Genomic DNA, 19,765 nt, shown 5'->3' with positions numbered 1-19,765 from the left:
GAGTTTGGTGGTGTGGCTGACGGAGACATGCGGGCTTGAGGAGAAGACGGGGTCGAGCGTATGGCTGGCAGAGTGGGTGGGCATTGTTACGAGTTGCTTCAGTCTGAGGTTGGCGAGGTTATCGATTAGGGATGTGGAGTTGTTGTTGTTCTCAAGGTGGAAGTTCAGGTCTCCGAGGAGGATGTAGTTGGTGGAGGTCAGGGCGTGCGTGCTGATGAAGTCGGCGATGGAGCTGAACTGGGGGTGGGGTCCGGGGGGTCGGTAGTCGATGGTGCCTCTGAGGGTGGAGTTGAGGTCTGTGTGGATCTGGAAGTGCATGTGTTCGGCAGTGCTGAGCGCGTCGTCGGTGCTAGTCGCGACTCTGATGCTGTTCTTGTGGACGATGACGATTCCTTCTCCGACTCCGTTGGTGCTGTCTCTGCGGGTGATCTTGTAACCGTTTGGGATGGCTATGGCGATGTCGGGTGCGGAGGAGTCGTTCAACCAGGTCTCTGTAAGGAAGGCGACGTCCGGGGATGTTGTGTCGAGCAAGTCCCAGAGCTCGACGGCGTGTTTGCGTGCGGAGCGGGTGTTCAGTAGTATGCATCGCAGGTGGGTGCGGTCTTTCTTGGCGGGTGGTTCGTCGGCTCTGAGGCTGTTGTAGCTGCAGTTCCGGCAGGTGAAAGGACCGTGTGTGCGTTTCGGGGCGGCCTTGAAGCAGGTGAGGGTCCGTCCAGGGTTGAGAGCGTGGAGTGTGCTGGCATCGTAGCGGCGGCGGTCGTCGTGGCAGGGAGCGGGGGCCAGGGGTTCTGGCGTTGGGCGCAGACGGGCTTGCCTTAGGCGCGCCTTCGACGCTGCGCGGCCGCATAGCGGCCGGCATATATGGGGAGGTGGGAGGGAGGAGTAGCTGGGAGGCGGGGGCAGCGAATGGGCAGTCAGGGGGGAGGGTCCGCAGGGGACACAGCGGCGGGGGAGGAGAGGGATGACGAAGGGAACAGAGGGAAGGGCACAAAATCGAGTGGAAAAACGGGTGTCACAGAAGACAAAGGGCACAGGAAACAAGGGGGAAGTGAGTGGCACAGAAGGCAAAAGGGCTCAAAAAACGGGTGTTACAGAAGGCAAAAGGGCACAGAAGTACAGACAGCGGGGAAAGACGGGGAACAGCAGTCACAGGCACAGTAATGAAGACAACAGCAATACAGGAAATACAGTGAAAACAATATAAACAATGCACTGCAATACAATAACTAGCGGAAAAAAGCGGAGATGAACAAACCTACGGCCTACCACTGGCCACCAGGGATGAGGTGCAGGTGGTAGCCTGCGGGTGGAGGAGGGCCTCGAACTTCCCCAGCAGCGGCAGCTGGAGCAGGGACACACAGGCGGTGCTGTGCGGAGGGGGAGCGACCTACTTGGTAGGGTCTCTCTGCCTTCCCACTAGGTTCTCTCTCTACTTGTGGTTGCATTGGATTTCTTCCATGTTTAGTTTCCTTGGGTCTCTCTGTGCCAGTAGTTCTACAAGGTTTCTTCCCACCAATGGTATTGGCTGGTTGCTTCCCTGTGTTGATTTCCAGGGTGTCTCCTCACCTGTAGTTTCTGCATGCAGACTCCCCATTCATACCTTTCTTATGGATTATCTCACTCTGCAGTTTCTTTGAAGATTTAACTCCTGTGTGGCTTCCTCATTTCTAGTTTCCCAGGGTTTCCTTAGCATTTTTGTTCACCTGTAACGAATGTTTTCTCTTTACCTGTGACTTCTACAGGCTTTTCTATCATTTTAAGTTTTCGAGGGATTCTCCTCATCTGTTTCATTTTTAGAGTTTCCCTCCTTCGTGGTCATCTTTTGGCACTCCGCTAATACGTGTTTTCCCTGACGTTTCTGCACACTACTGGATTCTCAAATCTGTGGTTTCCCTGGAGTTTCAGCTGTCAGGTCCTGAAGCTTGCTACTTTTTCGTAGCTTACCCATGATTTCTCAGCATCTTTGGTTTCTATGAGAGCTCCCTGTAGTTTCCCTGCATCTCTTGCCTTTCTTACTTTTTTTTATCCTGGGTCTTTTCAAATATTTCTCCTTATCTGGGATCCCCTCAAGATGTTTTCTCACGACTCTGTACTGTGTATTTTGAGCAAGAGCTGTAAAAACGAGGCCTTTTAAAAAGAGGCAACTTGACCATGAGCTTCCTGCCTCTGACATTATTTACTCCATGGAGAGGCCCCGGTGTTACATGTGAACACACATTTTGTGAATTCTGGAGTTCCCTACTGGCCTGTCCACCTCTTGATCCGATCTAAATACCTGTAGAGAAAGCCATTCCGACTTGTGCATATATTCTTTTGTTGCGTTTATTTATTTTTAGTCTGATGCAGGAACGTTTTAAGCATTTAGATACATAGCCAAAAATAGACATTTCTTTGTGAAACAATAATGACTTTCCAATTGGTTCGATCTCCATTTGCCTGTTAGTATCCTAGTATAAATGTCCTACTTCTAGGTAAGCTAGGGTTTTAAAGCTAGTGTATGTACTCTAGTAAGTGTGATCTGATCCATCAAATTCAGTATGTTTGTCTTAATACACCTTAAACAGGTTTAAGTAGTTTTATGCAATTTAAGTTCAATTGCTAAAACAAAATATAAGGTTTGTGCTGAAAGCAGCACTCAAATTTAACACATTGAAATCACCAATATTTCAACAGTACTAGGAGAATTAAACAACTTTAACTTATTGTGCTGAAATAAATTTTACCTAAGCGGAGGATGCTATATAAAACATATATTCTAATATATTACCGCCATTCTTAAGCTGGGTCTGGTTGCTCTTTGGACAAAAGCGTCCTCTCCAGAAATCTGTGGTTGCCCTAATGGCCACAGGTTCAAATCCCAGTGGGTCTACTCAGTCTTTTAATGCTGGCCTCACCCACAACTTATCATAGTATGTGTTAGACCTGGCACCATTGGCGTGGGTCTCCCTTCCATTTTTCGCTGTTGTCTCCTCTGTTTTTGCTGGTGTTAGATGCTCTGGGCGCTGTGCCACTACCATTCAGTGCCACAGCGCGAATGCTCCCTGTATAAAGATGACATGTGAATTGGTATATCCATGATTGGCTTATTTGGTTTACCTGTTAGTCCCTAGTAGCGTGGCCTGTGTGTGCCCAGGGCTGGTAAACCAAATGCTGCTGGTGGGCCTGCAGCGCTGGTTTGCGCCACCCACAGAAGCAGCTTGTAAAGTGTGTCTCAGACCTGCCACTGCAGTGTCTGTGTGCAGTCTAGGACTGCCATCTTGGCTGTGAAGTGCACCCACTTCCCAGCCCCTGAACCTTCCCTTGGCATCATGTAATCCACCCCTATGGTAGGGTGCATTGTATGTGTAAGGTAGGACATGCTCTGATGTGTGTAGCATGTCCTGGTAGTGAATTACACCCCATTTCGTTTTTCAGTACTGTAAGGCTACCTGTTCTCCATAGGCCAGAATGGGAGGTTTGACTATTACACTCCATAGTCCTAACTGACCCAAAGAACATGGTAGAAAAACGAATTTAGTATGCCTGAGCTCAGAATATTAAAATACATCTTTTAGTGAAGTTTATTTTTATATTCTGTGCTTGAAAATACCACTTTTAGAAAGTAGATATTTTCTTGCCTAAGCCTTCCAGTGTGCTCTGCTGTTATGTGTATTGGCTGTCTGGTTTTGGAGGGACAGGGCAGGCTGAGTCAGACCTGGGTTGAATAGAGAGATCTACATTGGAGTATGGGGAGGGGTAGCTCCTTGACCTGAATAGGGCTGTGCCTGGCAAGGTGAATGCTGGCTCCACATCCCACTGTGCGTCTGATGGCAGACCCCCTCTTTCTGAAAGGAAGGATGCAGCCTGGTAAACAAAGTGCTCCAGGACTGGGCAGAACTGGTTCTGGCTGGGTCCAGTGACTTGTGACTCTTTAGAACAAAGACTTTTGGGGTATAAATATCTGTGCTGAAACCCCTACAATTTGTTTTGCTCCTGGACAACAAGAAGAACTTCTGTCCGTGTAACTAAAGGAAGCTGCAGGAGAGGACTGTTCTTGTGCTTGTGTGCTGTTTCTTGGACTGGGCTGCAGTGGTTACAACTGGACTTGGAAGAAGAGGAAAAGGACTTTGAAGGAACTTTTATTTTGCTACAGCAATCACCCAAGGGCTAGAAGAGAGCTAGCCTCCTGCTGGAGTCTCAGGCACATCAGACTCCATCACCAGCCTCCTGTTTCCTCCCAGCGAAGATTTCTATCTGCGGGTGAGGCTCCTGTGAGTTCCAGGGCCTCTAGTTCTACTACAGAGAAGAGAGTGCTGAAAATCATCGCTAACGCCCGTTTGCGAGCCGCCGCAGCTGAAGGGCGTAAGGAAAATCTTCGCGCTGCTGCCGCTGAGTGCTCACTACTGGAGATCGTCGCATCACACATTTGCGGGCTGCCAAATGCTCGCTAACCCGAAGATTATCGCATCGCATGTTTGCGGGCCTCCAAGTGCTCACTAACCAAAGATCATCGCATCGAGTTCATCGCTTCACGACATCGCAGCACGGACGCCGAGCGTCCGCCATTTTCATCGCATCGCATCAGGATTGTCGCTCCCTCGCGGAGCGCCATTTCTTTTCATCGCAACAAGATCGCACACGCAGCAGGCTCGGCGCATCACCCTCCCTTCACGGCAAGGATTTCAACGCATCGCCGGCTTAGCGTGGAGAAGTTTGTCGCTTTGTCCTGCACACAGATCAGTGCATCATCCTCCCTTGTGGCAAGGATTCAACGCATCGCTGGTCACGCGTGAGGAAAATCATCGCTACAGCTCCTTAGCGACATTTTGGTTCCTTTGCTACATAATCCAGGTATTTTGTGAGTAAAAGGGTCGCAGAGACCACTGCCTTGAACTGAACTCCTCTTTGCACACTTTTAACTATTTTTGCAGCATTTCAAGAGTAACCCTATTTTCTAGTATTGTGGCTTTTTACTGTTATTGGTCTTGTGTTAAGCCTATATATAAAGATACTTATTTTTTATAACTACTTGTGTGGTGTCCCTTTGTAGTGTTCTTCACTGTGTTACTGTGTATGGTCATAAATGCTTCACACACTGCCTCTGAGATAAGCCTAACTGCTCGTGCTACGTTACCACAGGGTTGAGCAGGGGTTATCAAAGGGTGTAGCCCGCTTACTCTGACTTAGGAAGAAGGGTCCCTACTTGGACAGTGGCCAGCCATTGCCAATTAGAGATCCCAATTTCTAACAGTATGCTTTACCATAGGCGACATATCCACACCAGGAGTGGTAAATACCACTCTGGTGCACTCAACCTATGACAGTAGTTCTTATGATTAGAAAATAAAACCAACTGGTTAGATGGTTGAACTACAGTGGTTCTGCTACCCACGTACTTTAATTTCAGCTTAAAGGTTTACATTATATAAGTAGTAGAAGCATTGTAGTTCTACCACTACCCAGTTAATTTTCTTTTATAACCATATCCAGGGTTCCCAATAAATAAAGGAACACCTGTTGATATACCCTGAGATTTTCATTAAACTGGATCCCTGCTTTAATCCAGAAAAAAACTTATGTAAGGAATCCCATCATAGGTTGAATCCACCAGAGTGGTATTTACAAACCTTGGTGTGGATAGGTCACCTACGATTAGGCATACCACGATCAGTAGTGGGTGAGGCGTCCTTTCCAAAAATGTTTTAACACATGGGTCTGTTGGCCTAGGCATCATTTGTGTGAATATGTTCAATTAAGGATTATATGCCTGGGTATCTTCTTCTTTCTCTCCCTTTGTGTGTTGACCTTCCCACTCCAGCCAGCTCCCTTGTTATCCTGTTCCATCGCTGGTGCATAGCATAACTCAGCCTCTGGCTGTCTGTTTCCTCTGTTGCTTCTGCATCCCTCTAGGCACAAGCTCTCCTGGCTGCTTTTCTGTGAAACTCTGGGTGTCCACCTTTTCATCTGACATAAACCTCATATGAGCCTTACTTCATCTTATTGATTTATATGCACAGCTTCATACTGTGCATGTGCTCTTGGCTTCCCCATTCTATTAATCTATCACCTTCCATTGTATCTAAATGTCTTCTTGAGCAGAGGACTGCTGTGTGCTTAGTTACAACACTAGTTGCTGTATTTATCCAGCAACATAATACAAAGGTGTCCTCAGGAGATGTCATCCTCCTTGGTGTCATACTAGAAAATAGACCTTGTGGAGATACTTACCTATTCTCCTCTAGGAAGGAGAGTAAAGTAACTTTGCAGGGCTAATGGGAGATCTAAGAGGCAACAGGTTTAAGACCTGATTGTCAAAAATCACCTCCAAGATGACCAAGGCCTACCTCAGCATGAAACCCACCAATATGTAATCCATGATCATTGCTTATAGCAACACTCAAAAAGAGGTTCAGGAATGGCTGGCAGAGGTGAATCTGGATGGCTTAGCTCCTCATCCCTAAGAGAACAGCAGGTCTCTAGACGTCCACATCACCACAAATTTCAGCTTCATTATTCCCATAAGGCAAAACACAAAAACGTCCTAGAAGTCACTAGTCCTGCTCAACAAAGTAAAGCTTATTCTAATGAAAACAGACTTCAGGACTGCTTCCTGGGCAGTAGTCCTTTTTCATCTTAGTGAAGCTCTCCTTTGCTGCATGCCATCTCCAAGATCCACCTGGCATTTATAAGAGCTTCCACATACATTTAGAGGCCTCGCCTAAAGCTTTTGAAAATCAAGCAAGATCATTCTTGCCCTCTGGAAAATCCACTGGTACCCTCTGCCCACCTGCATCACCTTCAAGATAGAATACACCACCTGGAAGGTACTCACTTCTGGATACCAAACCACCAGTTGTGCACACAATACACACAGCAGTAACATTGCCAAACTGGAAATGCAACAGGATGATAGCACTGGTGTGGTTTGGAACTCCATACCAGTCCAGATAATACTGCTGGCTTCTACTTTTTTGCACTTCGGAAAAAAGTGAAGCAGCTTCTCTTCATCCTACACCTAGATATAGTGAACATCCCAGTTTCTGACCATCCTTGGATGGCATGCAGTAGAGCAGCACTTCTGTGAGATGATAAAGGACCACCACCTTGATGGCAGTTATGAAGTCTGCTTACGTTTGAGTGGGTTTTACTCTGCAGAGTGTCCCGACCTTCCTCTCCTCTCCTTACTTGCAGTCTCATTTCCCTTCAATACCTCTCACTTTGCTATTAGCCTCTCTGCTTCCTTTTGTCAGCCTCTCAGTTCCTCACCCATTCTTCTCTCTTCTCTCTCTCTACACCTGTATCTGCCGAATAATGAAGTCTTTTCTTTTAATCAAGGGACAATCAGGTTACTGGCCAGTATCCTCGCTCCCAAGGCCACCTTGGATAACAAGTTCTAATTGAATAAGAAAGCTTCTGCCTTTAGGCAGTGGCTGTTCTGGAGAAGCAAGGTTGAACAGGTCAAGGTGTTCTGTCTGAGGTGGGAACGGTTAGAAGAATCCCATATACAGCATGGTATAGTAATATTGAAAAAAAACGTAATTGTCCGGCCATTTCTAACTTCAGAGAAAAATACGACTATCATTTAGAGGTATATACAAAGAGCAGTTAAATTTGATGCACATAGGAAATCAGAATTTGTTAACACCTCATTACAGTGCATAAGCATTAAGTGCGAGATTTTATATTCCATCGCCTGTGTGACCAATGTCATCCTCTGTGGCTGCACTTAGGGTGACTTAGATACTCATCAGATTTTTATTGTAATGGTTACTCAGTGTTCTTTGATGCCCAATTGAATTGCTAAACAAAAGTATAGCCATCTTGATTTGACTTTGGGTGCAAGGCTGGGCAACTCAGTGGACTGAAAGCTCAGTTTCCCCTATCAAAAATAGGAGAAAATGGCTAGACCCAGATACTAACCCACCCCTCGTCCCCCCGAGTGAAGTTAATGATGCACTTAATGTTTGCTTCAGTTTCAGTCATTGGTGAATGGGGGTCTGCATACTGGTGTCCAGGCGGACTATAGTTCAGTGTTTCATATTCCAGCTCAAGCCCAGCTGATTTTCACTCTTTCTCTAGGGCGACAGATGCAATGGTTAAGGTTATGTTAAAATATTTATAAAGCGCATGGCTACTCCAGCATCGGGGCGTCCTAGCGCTGAAGTCTGCAGGGTGGAGCGGGGCAACTAATGATCAGAGAATAGCCAGGTCTTCACGGCCCTTCTAAAGGCCCAGTGATCAGAAATGCACTGGGTGGAAAGAGGCAGGAAATTCCAGAGGGCGGGGCGATCGCCTTAAAAGAGCGCCCACCAGCTCTGGCCCTGCGTACCCGGGGCACACGGGCAAGGTGGAGATCAGTCGAGTGCAAGTCAGGGCAGGCACATAAGGAAGACGCAGATCACTCACAATAAGAGGAAAGAGGCCCGTGAAGATTTTGTAAGTGATACAAAGAACCTTAAAGTGAATTCTTTGCTCTATTGGCAGCCAGTGTAGTCAGCGGAGGAGGCCCGAGACAGGGCAATACTTAGGAAGCGTAAACAGTATACGTGCCACTGCATTCTGGGTTCACTGGGGCCTTTTAATCACTGACTTGTTTGAACCGAGGAGAAGGGCGTTGCAGTAGTCCAACCTAGCCAGAATGGTAGATTGGACTATCATCTGACGAGTGTGAGAGTCAAAAAGTCCTAAGATAGGTTTTAGGCCCCGTTAAAGTCCAAAACAGGAGCCTGCTGCTGATTTAGCCTAGGCGTCAAAGAAAAAGGTGCAGGGGGCGGAGTCAAGATGGCGACGGAGTAGGACGTTCTCCTCGGTCCCTCCGGCGCCAGGCCTGCACAGCGTTGTTTTAGCGGCCTCCCGAGGACCCCTGGGACCTGCCTCGTGTTGCGCCTGGTTCCCTGCGGCAGCGGAGGAAGTTTGAGATCGCTGGCGGCCCCTCCCGTAGTGCTGGCTGTCCCGTCCTGATTGCGGCCTGCGGCGCGGCTGACGGAGGAGCCGGGACTTCGCCTGAGAGCCGGGGCTGGCGCTGTGGAGCCCGGCCTCCCATCGAGGGCGGAGCTGGCTGTCGGAGGTGGCGCCGTTGCGAAATCGTCCAGAGTGCGGGGGCCTGTCCAGCGGGTGGCCTCAGCGGTGGATGCCTGGGAGCATTGGCCCCTGCTCCGGCAGCGGGGGCGAGGCTTGAGGGAGTCCCCAGATTGGAGCGCTGCAGCGCCGGAGATCGAGCCTGCCGGGCCGCCCTGGTGACGCGGCGTACGGGGTGGTGTTCAGACCCCTCCGGGCTCCTGTGAAGCGGTGAGCGGCGGGGGCGGTGGAGGTGCTGCGGCCATTGGGGGACACGACTGGACAGCGCTCGTGGGGGTCTGGGGCGTGGGAGCCTGGAGCGTACTCCACCCGTGGTGGTGCTGGAGGGCCTGCAATCTCGCCGAGCGTGTGGAGTCTGCTTTGGCCCACTAGGACTGGTGGGGGAGCCGAGGATCGGAGGGCTCCCCCCCACCCCGGACACAGGCGATTCCCGTGTGGGCCCGGTGAGCTCAGTTTGGGGCCCGTTGTGTGGGCGGTCCCCCTGGGGTGCTCCCGCTGGCGAACGCTTGGGGGAAACATAGCCCCACTGCCCTTCCTGTTGGCTGTGTGTCCCTGGATGTGGAGAGTGCTCAGAGGCCTGAGGAGGCCGGGGCGTGTGGGGGGTCGCCCTGCAGTCGGGTGTGCGGCCCCGAAGCTGGACTCTCTGACCTGCTAAGCGCCTGCCTGTGCCTGCCTATCCCCCACGCTTGGCACGGACTGGGAAGTGGGGCCTGCCCGGAGACCGGCTACCCCCGATTGTAGGGACACGTAGTGGGGCAGCGCCAGTGGTGGTGCCGTGTAGCCGAGCAGCGTGTTGCACTGAGTTATCCTTGACCAGGGCACGATGTCTGGCAAGACCCGGGGGGGCAAACCCGGACGGGATGGTCCGCAGCGGGGTGCCACCCCTTCGACGCCGCCTGGCGCTAGTGCCTCTGCCAAACCATCTGATGATGATGCGCCTGTCACCAAGGCCTTTATGCTGGACCTGTTCAACGCCATCAAGGAGGATATCACCAGCCTCCGCTCCCAGCTGGCTTCTGACCTCCGAGAGGTGCGTCGGGATGTGGATGGTATTGGGGAGAGGGTGGCAACCCTGGAAGAGCATGACTTGGGGCTCGCCGGCGACGTCCATCAGCTCCAACAGGATGTTCTTCGGCTCACGGAGCAGAACTTGGACCTCCAAGCCCATGCGGAGGACTTAGAAAATCGGTCCCGACGGAACAACATCCGCATTTGCGCGGTGCCATGGGATGGAGAGGCTGGGGACCTGCGGGGTTACGTGGAGGGCCTGTTCTTGCAGATCCTGGGAGAGGACGATCTCCGCGAAGTCTGGATGGACAGGGTGCATCGCGTGGGGTTGCCAAGAGGGACGGGGGCTCCCCCCCCCCCCCGACATCCTGGTTTGTGTCCACGATTACCAACTTAAGGAGCGTATTCTTCGGAAGGCGAGAGGGCTTCCATCGCTGCTGTACCGGGACCACCGCCCCCAGTTGTTTCAGGATCTGGCGGCGTCGACGCTGCAGAAGCGCCGTGAGTTTCGCCCCGTGACGTCCATCTTGCGGCCTACTCCTGGGGCCACCCGTTCCGGCTTATTTTCCGGTGGCGAAACAGGCTGGTTTGGTCCGCTCTCTACAGGCTGCCAAGGATCTCCTTGGTTTGGACGACGGGTCCCCCCCGTTGGGGGTTGGGGACTCGCCGGTGAGCCAACGTCGACGCTCCTTCCCCTGGCAGCGAGTGGGGCGCCCTCCCGCCCCGGGTCGGCCGGACCCTGAGACCAGCGTAGGTGCCGCGGTTGCTTCGGTGGCGACTGTGACGGAGGCTGCCTTGCAGGACTCTTCTTCGGCTGCCTAGCCACTCGGGAGGCCTCTGCTTGCTTGCCGCCGGAGGGCCACCCTCCTTTCAGGTACCATGGGGTATTGATGTACTTTGTGAGGAGACACCCTGGGCCTGTTCATTGGAGGGGTGCGGGCGGAGACCCCGCTTCATGGACTTGGGGGATAACCACAGTGGTCCCGGATTTGGGGTTGTGGGTTTTTTTCTTGTTCCAGTTTATTCTTTGGTGGGATCCTGGTTGGGGTGGTCCCCGGGGAGGGTGGGGGGTTGGGGGGGGATCGGTTGGGATTGGGGAGGGGAGGGTCCAGTGGTGGCGGCTGGGGGTGGCGTGTGGGAGCTGTACAGGGGGTGTTTGGTGTGTGGGGGATCGAGGGAGGACCCGGGATGAATGATTGTACGCGGCCTGGCTCCGGGTAGAGGGGTGGGGGGCGGAATTGGCTGGGATCCTTTGCCTATTCGCTGTGGTGGGGCGCGAGGCGACATCTGGTTGGTGGGTCTGATGAGACACATGTCGACTTAGGGAATGGCTTGGAGTCTCCCTGTGCTGTGATTCGGGGGCGATGGTGCCGGGGTGCGCTGCTGGTCCTAGTTTGGAGAGGGAGTTTGGCTCGCGCTGGACGATGGGTGATGGTGCTGTGGTGTGAGTGGGGAGATCTGGCAGAGAAGAGAGAGGGGAGCAATATAGGATGCCTGTTACCTGTTACCTTAGGTACTTGGAATGTGAAGGGGCTGAACTCCCCCCAGAAACGCCAGAAGGTCTGGAAATACATCCTGGATCATCACCTGGATGTGGTGGGGCTTCAGGAGACACACCTGACCCGGAGAGACTAGTCCCGCCTCAAACATAGGCAATTCCCTCTTATCCATAGGTCTTCGGCGGCGTCGAAGCACAGGGGAGTGGCCCTGATGTTTCGTTCGACCCTTCAGTTTCAGCCTCTGGGGGTGCTTGGCGATAAGGAGGGCAGATGGCTCATTATCAAGGGAGTGCTTCTCGGCAGGACTTGCACGTTTCTAGTGCTGTATGCTCCCAACGCTGGGCAAAATAGGTTAGTCCTGGAATTGTTGCGCTCCGTGGAAGACTTTGTGGAGGGCGGCCTCTTTGTAATGGGCGACTTCAATCTGGTCTGGGACAGGGAATTGGACTGTTCTCACCAGCGGAGAGCCGAGGCCGGCCTCTTCTCTGAGGAGACAAGGCAGCGGTTTGAGGAGCTCGGCTTATTGGACGGGTGGCGCTCTCTGCACCCCTTCTCTCGTGACTACACCTTCTTTTCTCACGTGCACAACTCTTACTCTCGCCTTGACCATGTTTTTTATAGCCAGTCCCTCCAGGGGTCTTTGAGGGAAGCAAGGATTTTCCCCCTTTCCGTCTCTGATCATAGCTTACTGGCACTGGGCCTCCAGTGGGCCCCAGAGGGGACTGCACCGCGAAGATGGTATTTTCCGGCGTCATTGGTGCGGGACGAGTCTTCTTGCAACGATCTTCGTAAGGCGATTCGGGAATTCTTTCAGCTCAACCCGGTGCGGGACACCTCGATCTTCACTACCTGGGACGCCTTTAAGGCATCGGTCCGGGGTAGCTGCTTGGCCCTCAATGCGGCGCTTAATCGGCTGCGGAGCGCTGGAGAGGGAGCTCTCAACACTGGAGCAGGCGCATAAGGCCAATCCGTCCAGGCAAACGTTGCGCTCCCTTACTGCTCTCAGGGGCAAGCTCCGGGCCCACTATAACAACAGGGCTGAGTTCACTCTCCTGAAGCTCCGCCATCTCTCTTACTCCCAGGGAAATAAGGTGGGGAGGCACCTAGCCCGTCAACTACGCCATAAGCGGGAGAGGGAGTACATAGGGGGCGTGAGGGATACCGCGGGCTTGCTGCAGCACAACGACACGACCAAGGCAGAACTCTTCGGGGACTTCTATGCGACCTTGTACTCGGGGGACACCCTGGACCCCACAGCTCAGGAGGATTATCTGCGCGCTCTTCCGCTCCCTCGCGTATCTCCCGAATGGAATAACCTGCTCTCTGCCTCCATCACTAGGGAGGAAGTGTTGGGCGCCATTAAATCTCTGAAGCCTCGCAAGGCACCTGGCGCGGACGGGTTCACGGCCCTTTTCTACCAGACCTTTGCGGTGGAAGTCTGTGAGTTCCTGGTTTGCCTGTTTAATGAAATGGCCGACTCGGGGGTGTCCTCAGCCTCCATGGCGGAGGCGGTCATCTCGGTGATCCCCAAACCTGGCAAGGATCCATCTGCTTGTTCGTCATTCAGGCCGATAGCCCTTCTCAATCTAGATGCTAAACTCTACTCTTCTATTCTGGCGTCGCGCTTACAGGACTTGCTGCCGGCATTGATTCACCCTGACCAATCGGGTTTCATCAAGGGGCGGCAAACCCATGATAACACCAGACGGGTGGTCCATCTTATTGAGAAGGCCAACCGGTTTAACATTCCGGCGGTGTTGATTGGGCTGGATGCCGAGAAGGCATGTGACCGGGTGGACTGGCAGTTCCTGTTCCGCACTCTTCGGGCCTTTGGATTCTCGGACAGGTTCGTGACCATGCTTAAAGCCAACTATAGCGGCCCCCGATCTAGAGTCGCGGTAAATGGGTACTTATCCCCCTTCTTCTCGCATTTGCGGGGTACGCGGCAGGGTTGCCCTCTCTCCCCTTTGCTATTTGCCCTGAGTATCGAACCTCTAGCAATGGCGATCCGGGAACACCCGGACATTCGGGGACTTTCCTTCACGGGGGAGCAACACAAGATTTCTCTGTTTGCGGACGATGTCCTCCTCTCCCTTGCGGATCCGGCGCATTCCCTCCCCCATGTGCAGAAGGCCCTGGCGCACTTTGAGGCGGTTACGGGGTTTCGGGTCAATTACGGCAAATCTTATATCCTCAATCTCACGCTCTCATCGGCGGAGGTGGACCGGCTTCGACCGCTCTCGCCCCTATCGTGGTCCCACTCCTCTCTAGTGTATCTAGGGGTCCGCTTGAACCCCACAGTGGGCAAGCTGTACTCTGCCAATTTCCCTCCGCTCTTGGCGACTATCCAGACTGATTTGCAGCGCTGGAAGCCGTTGTTTATCTCCTGGCTGGGCAGGATCCATGCGATCAAGATGACGCTCCTACCGAAGCTCTTATATCTATTCCAGGCTCTTCCTATTGCTCTCGATGGGGACTTTTTTCGCCGCGTACGGACTCTCATGCTTCGCTTCGTGTGGCAGGGGGGCAGGGCTCGTTTTTCCTTTACCACTCTTCGGCGGCCACGGACGGAGGGGGGGGTGGGCCTCCCTGACATGCATCTTTACTATAAAGCAGCGCAGCTGCGGGTCTTGATGGAGTGGACCCAACCCCTTTCGGAGAAGCACTGGCTACACATGGATAGGAGCGTGGCGGGTCGCACAATCTGGGACCTGGTGTGGAAGCCTAAGGGGGACAGGCCCAAGAATGCTTACCTTAGCACCCCTACCGGCACCACCCTTAAGGTCTGGGATACGGTTTCAGGAGACGAGCGATGGACTACTTTTCCATCGCCCTTCACACCCATTCATTTCAATCCGGCCTTTCCGCCTGCGCTTCGAGAGGGTCCCTTTGATGCCAGGCGGGAGGGAGGTTGCCTAGCCCTCACGCATTTGTTCCACGGCTCTGCCCCGCTGACTTTCCCGAATTGTGGGCGGAACTATGGGATTGCTGAGACGGAGAGGTTCCGCCATGGCCAGTTGCTACACTGGGCCCTATCTCCGTCGGTTCGGGAGGCGGCGACACGGCCGCCTACCCCCTTTGAAGCCTTTCTTTCCCGCACCTCGACTATGCGTGGGGCGATCTATTTCATCTATAGCCACCTCCTGACCACAGCTGTCTCGCCTAGGCCACGGTATATGGGTCAGTGGGAGGGCCTGGTTGGGCGTGACATCACGGATGAGGAATGGTCCCAGCTGTGGCGGGACCTGGCCAGACATAATCACACGATGGAGCTTCGGGAGGCGCATATTAAAACTATGATGGATTGGTACCTCCCCCCTGCCAAGCTCCATCGCATTTTCCCTAGCTCCTCCGACAGATGTTGTGTTGGAGGGGCTGTGGTTTGTTGGGGGACTTCCGCCACATTTGGTGGGACTGCCCGGTTATCCGCCCCTATTGGGAAGAGATCTTGTCCCATGTTAAGGACATCCTGGGGTATCCGATCATGGATTCCCTGGAGCATGTGCTGCTGGGCCTTAGAGACGCGCGTTTAGAACACCAGACGCGAGCGGACAAAAAGATTTTTTGGCTCTGCATAGGGGCGGCTAAAATCACTTTGGCGGCGGCCTGGAAAAAGAGGGAGGCCCCGGCGATTTCTCTGTGGCATGCAAGGTTGTGGAAGTTGTTGAGCATGGAGCGAATGGCGGACATATTTCTGGGGGACTTCAAAAATTTTGTTTTCCACTGGGGGCCTTTGGTGCGCTTCCTTTCTCGGGGGCTGCCAGCTGCTGTGTGCCCGCCGTCGATCCGAGCCCTCCATCTGTTTCAAGTGTGATTATCGTCGGAAGCTTGCTGTAGTATGGTTGTGTGCTGCCACCACTGGAGGGTTGGGGGGGGGGGGGTGGATGTTGGGGGGGGGGGGTGGATGTTGGGGATTGGGGGGGGTTCTCCCGGTTTTATTATTAGTTTTGTTGGATATTGTGACAGTCCTAACCGACGAGAGGGGAGAGCCTGCAGTAATGGGATTGGCTGGTCCGACCCCGGTAATTTGCATGTTGTTGTTCGTGCTGGATGGGCGGCCTTCACATGCCTGTATAGCCTCTGTACTGGCGGCCTGGACTCGGTCCCTCTTCATCTCCTTTAGATTGTAGCTCAGCTGGGCCGGACAACGGGACTATTGCTAGTCATAACGGCCCCCCTCATCTTGTGCATCTCCCCTGCGTGGGAATTGTGGCGGGATTGCCGCGTGTTTTCTTTGTTTCCTTTGTTTTTTTACCTTACTAAAAATAAAAACACCTTTGACAAAAGAATAAGGTGCAGTCCACACAGACACCCAGGTTCTTGACCTCTGGTTTTGGCAGGGGGGGTGGGCCAAGTACAGGAGTCCACCAATGGATACCCCTTAGCTAAAAGAAGGATTTCTGATTTAGTGGAGTTCAATTGAAGACAGTTGGCAGCCATCCATTCGGAGATGGCGATCAGGTCTTCCTGAAATTTCACGGAGTTCTAACTAGGATCATTAGAAAAGGAAAGCACCATCTACGTGTCATCTGCATATGACACCAGAGAAATGTTACTAGGTTTTGCTACCAAAGCCAATGACCCAATGCAAATATTGAACAAAGTGGGGCTCAATGCTGAGCCATGGGGGACACCACAGCATAGCGGATGGGTGTAGGAGTAGACGGGCGGGGAGATGACTTGAAAAGTCCAATCAGCCAAAAAATACATAAACCAGGAGAGGGCATTGTCACCAATGCCGATCTCCTGTAGCCGGTGCAGTAGGATTTTGTGGGACACCATGTCAAATGCTGCACTCAGATTGAGCAGAATCAACACAGAGGTTCTGCCTTCATACAGTGAGGCCTGCAGTTGCTCAGTGACTGCAAGCAGCACGGACTCCGTGCTGTGCCAAGGCCTAAAACCATTTTGAGAGGGGTCCGAGATCGAATTGAATTTCAGGAACTGAGTTAAAATAGTGTTTACATACGATTCCGTTGTTTTAGCCAGGAACAGGAGCAAGGAGATCGGACGAAAGTTTTCGCGCCTAGAGGCATCCAATGTTGTTTTCAGCAGAGGGATAACTTTGGTGTGTTTCCATGATTTCAGGACCAACGCAGAAGTTAAAGACAGATTGGCCAGTTCCAGGCACCCTGGTAGGAGACACTCCTGGAACTTTATGAAAAGGTAGGGCTTAAGAGGATCATCCGGAGACCCTGACTTTACCTTGATAAACAGAGCTAGGAGAGCTTCAGAAGAGATGGGGGTAAAGGAAAGGAGAGAGTGGGACGCAAAGCCAGAGGGAGATCCCATATGGGGGTCTGAGTCTTTAGTCTCAAAGCAGAAACTGTCATAGATGCTCTCGACCTTGCCGATGAAGAATTTGGCCAGTACCTCACACTTGGAGTTAGTGGATATCGTGTTGTCCTGGACTGGAAGGGGTTTCACCATATCCTTTAGAAGGGAAAAAGCGTTTTGGTGGGATTGCGACTAGTGGTTATTTTATTTGACAAGTATGCGGCAATGGCCTTTTGAACCAGTTTAAGATAGGCCTTAATCGAGTATCTTTACTGTGTTTTAGCTGTTGGTTCGTAAGACAGTCTCCAGGCTCGTTCTATGACCTTACAATTCTTCCTAGCTAAGGTCAGGGACTCGTTAAACCAGACGTTGGCCCGCAATCGTTTCGGATAGGTCAGTTTGGCCAGAATACACCTGTCCAGGGCATGAGTGACCCAGCCCAGGAGGGAGTTGTTAGCTGCCTCTATGTTAGTGAGCAGTTCAGGTCTCTGAATGCTTAGGGCAGCCTGGAAGGTGTCAGGGTCAGGTTTGAGCCAAGGGCGTTTGTTCAGGGGGTTGCAGTGGGGCTGTGATTTAGAGCCTACTAGACTTATAGATAAAGCAATGAGGTAGTGGTCGGTTCACGTCATAGGGAGGGGGGCCTGAGCCTCTAGGGAAGGAATGTTGGAAAAAAAAGGGTTGAGGAGATGACCAGCCAGGTGCATAGGCCCTGGGACCAGTTGAGACAGTTGACAAGCTGCCAGGTCACCTAAGAAGTTGTTGATATCAGGATCACAGTGCGATTCCAAATGAAGATTAAGGTCACCTACAATATTAAAATTGGCTGTTTTAAGTGCCAAGGTGGTAGCGTGGTAGCAGCATTGGCCAAAGCTTTTCTGAATGCTTTGGACGGGCCGGGAGGAAGGTAAATCAGCAGCCCTGAGAGTGTGAAATTATCCGTCAGTGCAATTTTAAAAAGTGCATTTTCAGTCAGAGATGTTTTCCGGGGTGAGACTACAAGGGTAGGAATCTTTATGTATGACTGCAGTGCCCCCACCTCCCCCTACTGTTCTGTTCAGGTGGTTCATAGCATAACCAGCGGGCAGGGCCAGGGCCGGAAAGGCAACAGAATCTTGAGAAAGCCAAGTCTCCGTAAGGAATAGAATATCAAGAGACTGTTCTTGTAGGAGGTTGAACACCTCCACAGTCTGCTTAACCAGGGAGCGGCAGTTTAGGATGCAGATGTTATACTCCCTCTTGTGGGAGGGGGAGCCGGTGTTAACAGGCTGGTACTGGCCTTGAACTGACACGAATTGCAATGGGAGAGCCAGGCAGTTGGAGACCAGCTATGCCTCCCACAGGAGGGCACATTATGGTGGAAAGCAAGAAGGGCCTCACACGAGTAGACCAAACTGTGGGAGGGCAAACGGGCAGAGTGCCTGGCTCCTGACGACATCCAGGCGCGGACGGGCGCAGACGGGCTTGCCTTTGGCGCACCTTTGGTGTTCCAGCGGCACACCCACTGCACACATCCGCACTGCGGTGTGCATCAAGTGCCTGGGGGTACAACTGGCTCCACCCAGGCTCGGCACAGATTGGCTGAATCTGACCAATCAAAACGGAGCATAGCTGAGGAAAATTAAAGTTAAAAAGACATAAAACACTTGCTAGCAACGAGGAAATGGCAGCGTGCACAGTCAACTTTTCAGCAAAGTGAAATACAGCTAATCAAACGGTTCCCCACTCTAAGAACCACTCGTACCATACAGCGCGTCTGTGCTGCGGCATGTATCAAGTAGCTGGGTGGGAACAACTGGCTCCACTCAGGCTCTTTATAGATTGGCTGAAACTCACCAATCAGGACAGAGCACAGCAGAGGAAATTGATAGTTAAAAAGACATAAAACACTTGCTAGCAGCGTGGAAATGGCAGCGTGTCGTGCATAGTAAACTTTTTAGCAAAATGAAGTACAGCTGATCAAACAGTTCCGCACTCTAAGAACCACCCACACCATACAGCGCGTCCGCACTGCGGCGTGCATCGAGTATCTGGGGGACACAACAGGCTCCACCCAGGCTCGTCACAGATTGGCTGAACCTGACCAATCAGGACAGAGCACAGCCGAGGAAAATGAATGTTAAAAATACCTAAAACCCTTGCTAGCAGTGAATCAGCGCAACCACTATGAGAGCCCCTGGGGCGCCTATCATTCTGGGCCTGTGTTTCAGAAACAACCTGCCACAGTGGTAGTAGCATAGGCACCCAGTAGTCTGGGTACGAGTGCTTCAACATTTCCCACTAGATTAACTAATACTACAAATGTACAGATACTCAGAACTGTAACGGTTGGATAGATTATTCAAACAGCCTACAATCAAGATAACTTCCTCTAAAGCTACCCCACAGCCAAATGAACTGGACTTCAAACAGTGTTTGAGACGGCAGATAAGCTCTTGATTCCTCTGGCAAAATAAGGGTACAGGGATAGAGATAGGGCATGTTCAGTAGCATGAAGAATGGTTTTTCTACAGCAGAGTTGATGATTCTCTGGAGCCTTGATTCTGTCTAGTGTCTTCTGGCCAGGCTGGCTGTAGGTATATTGTGGCTCCTGTGTGTTATTGGGCCAATAAAGCATCATCCACAGAGATTCTTTCCTTTCATCTGCTGGGCCCTCAACAGATCTTCCTGGGATTAAGACAGATTCTTCCTTGAGGGATCACCTATTTCTCAGAGCTTGCCAGCTTCTCTTCGCTGCAGGTGACATCTCCAAAGCTTCTTCTGAAGAGTCCAGTCCTGTACCCAGCCTGCACAAGAGAGCTACAAGTCAAAAGAGGGTTAGCTCCTGACAGCACGTGCTCTGCCCTGGTAGTTTGGAAGTTCAAACAGCTTACTGGACAAATATGTCAAGCATTCATGTATAGTGGCACACTCAAAGCCACATGAGC

General features: G+C 52.0%; 1 pseudogene across 1 annotated transcript in view; it reads left to right on the top strand.

Annotated features, from left to right (window-relative positions):
* Positions 1–19,765, top strand: part of LOC146816444 (ATP-binding cassette sub-family C member 10-like) — an 839,384-nt pseudogene that overhangs the window by 643,977 nt on the left and 175,642 nt on the right. The gene's annotated exons all lie outside the window — the stretch shown is intronic.

This window comes from Triturus cristatus, chromosome 6, assembly GCF_964204655.1.
Source record: "Triturus cristatus chromosome 6, aTriCri1.1, whole genome shotgun sequence".
Classification (NCBI taxonomy): Eukaryota; Metazoa; Chordata; class Amphibia; order Caudata; family Salamandridae; genus Triturus; species Triturus cristatus.
This window is presented reverse-complemented; position numbering and strand designations above follow the sequence as displayed.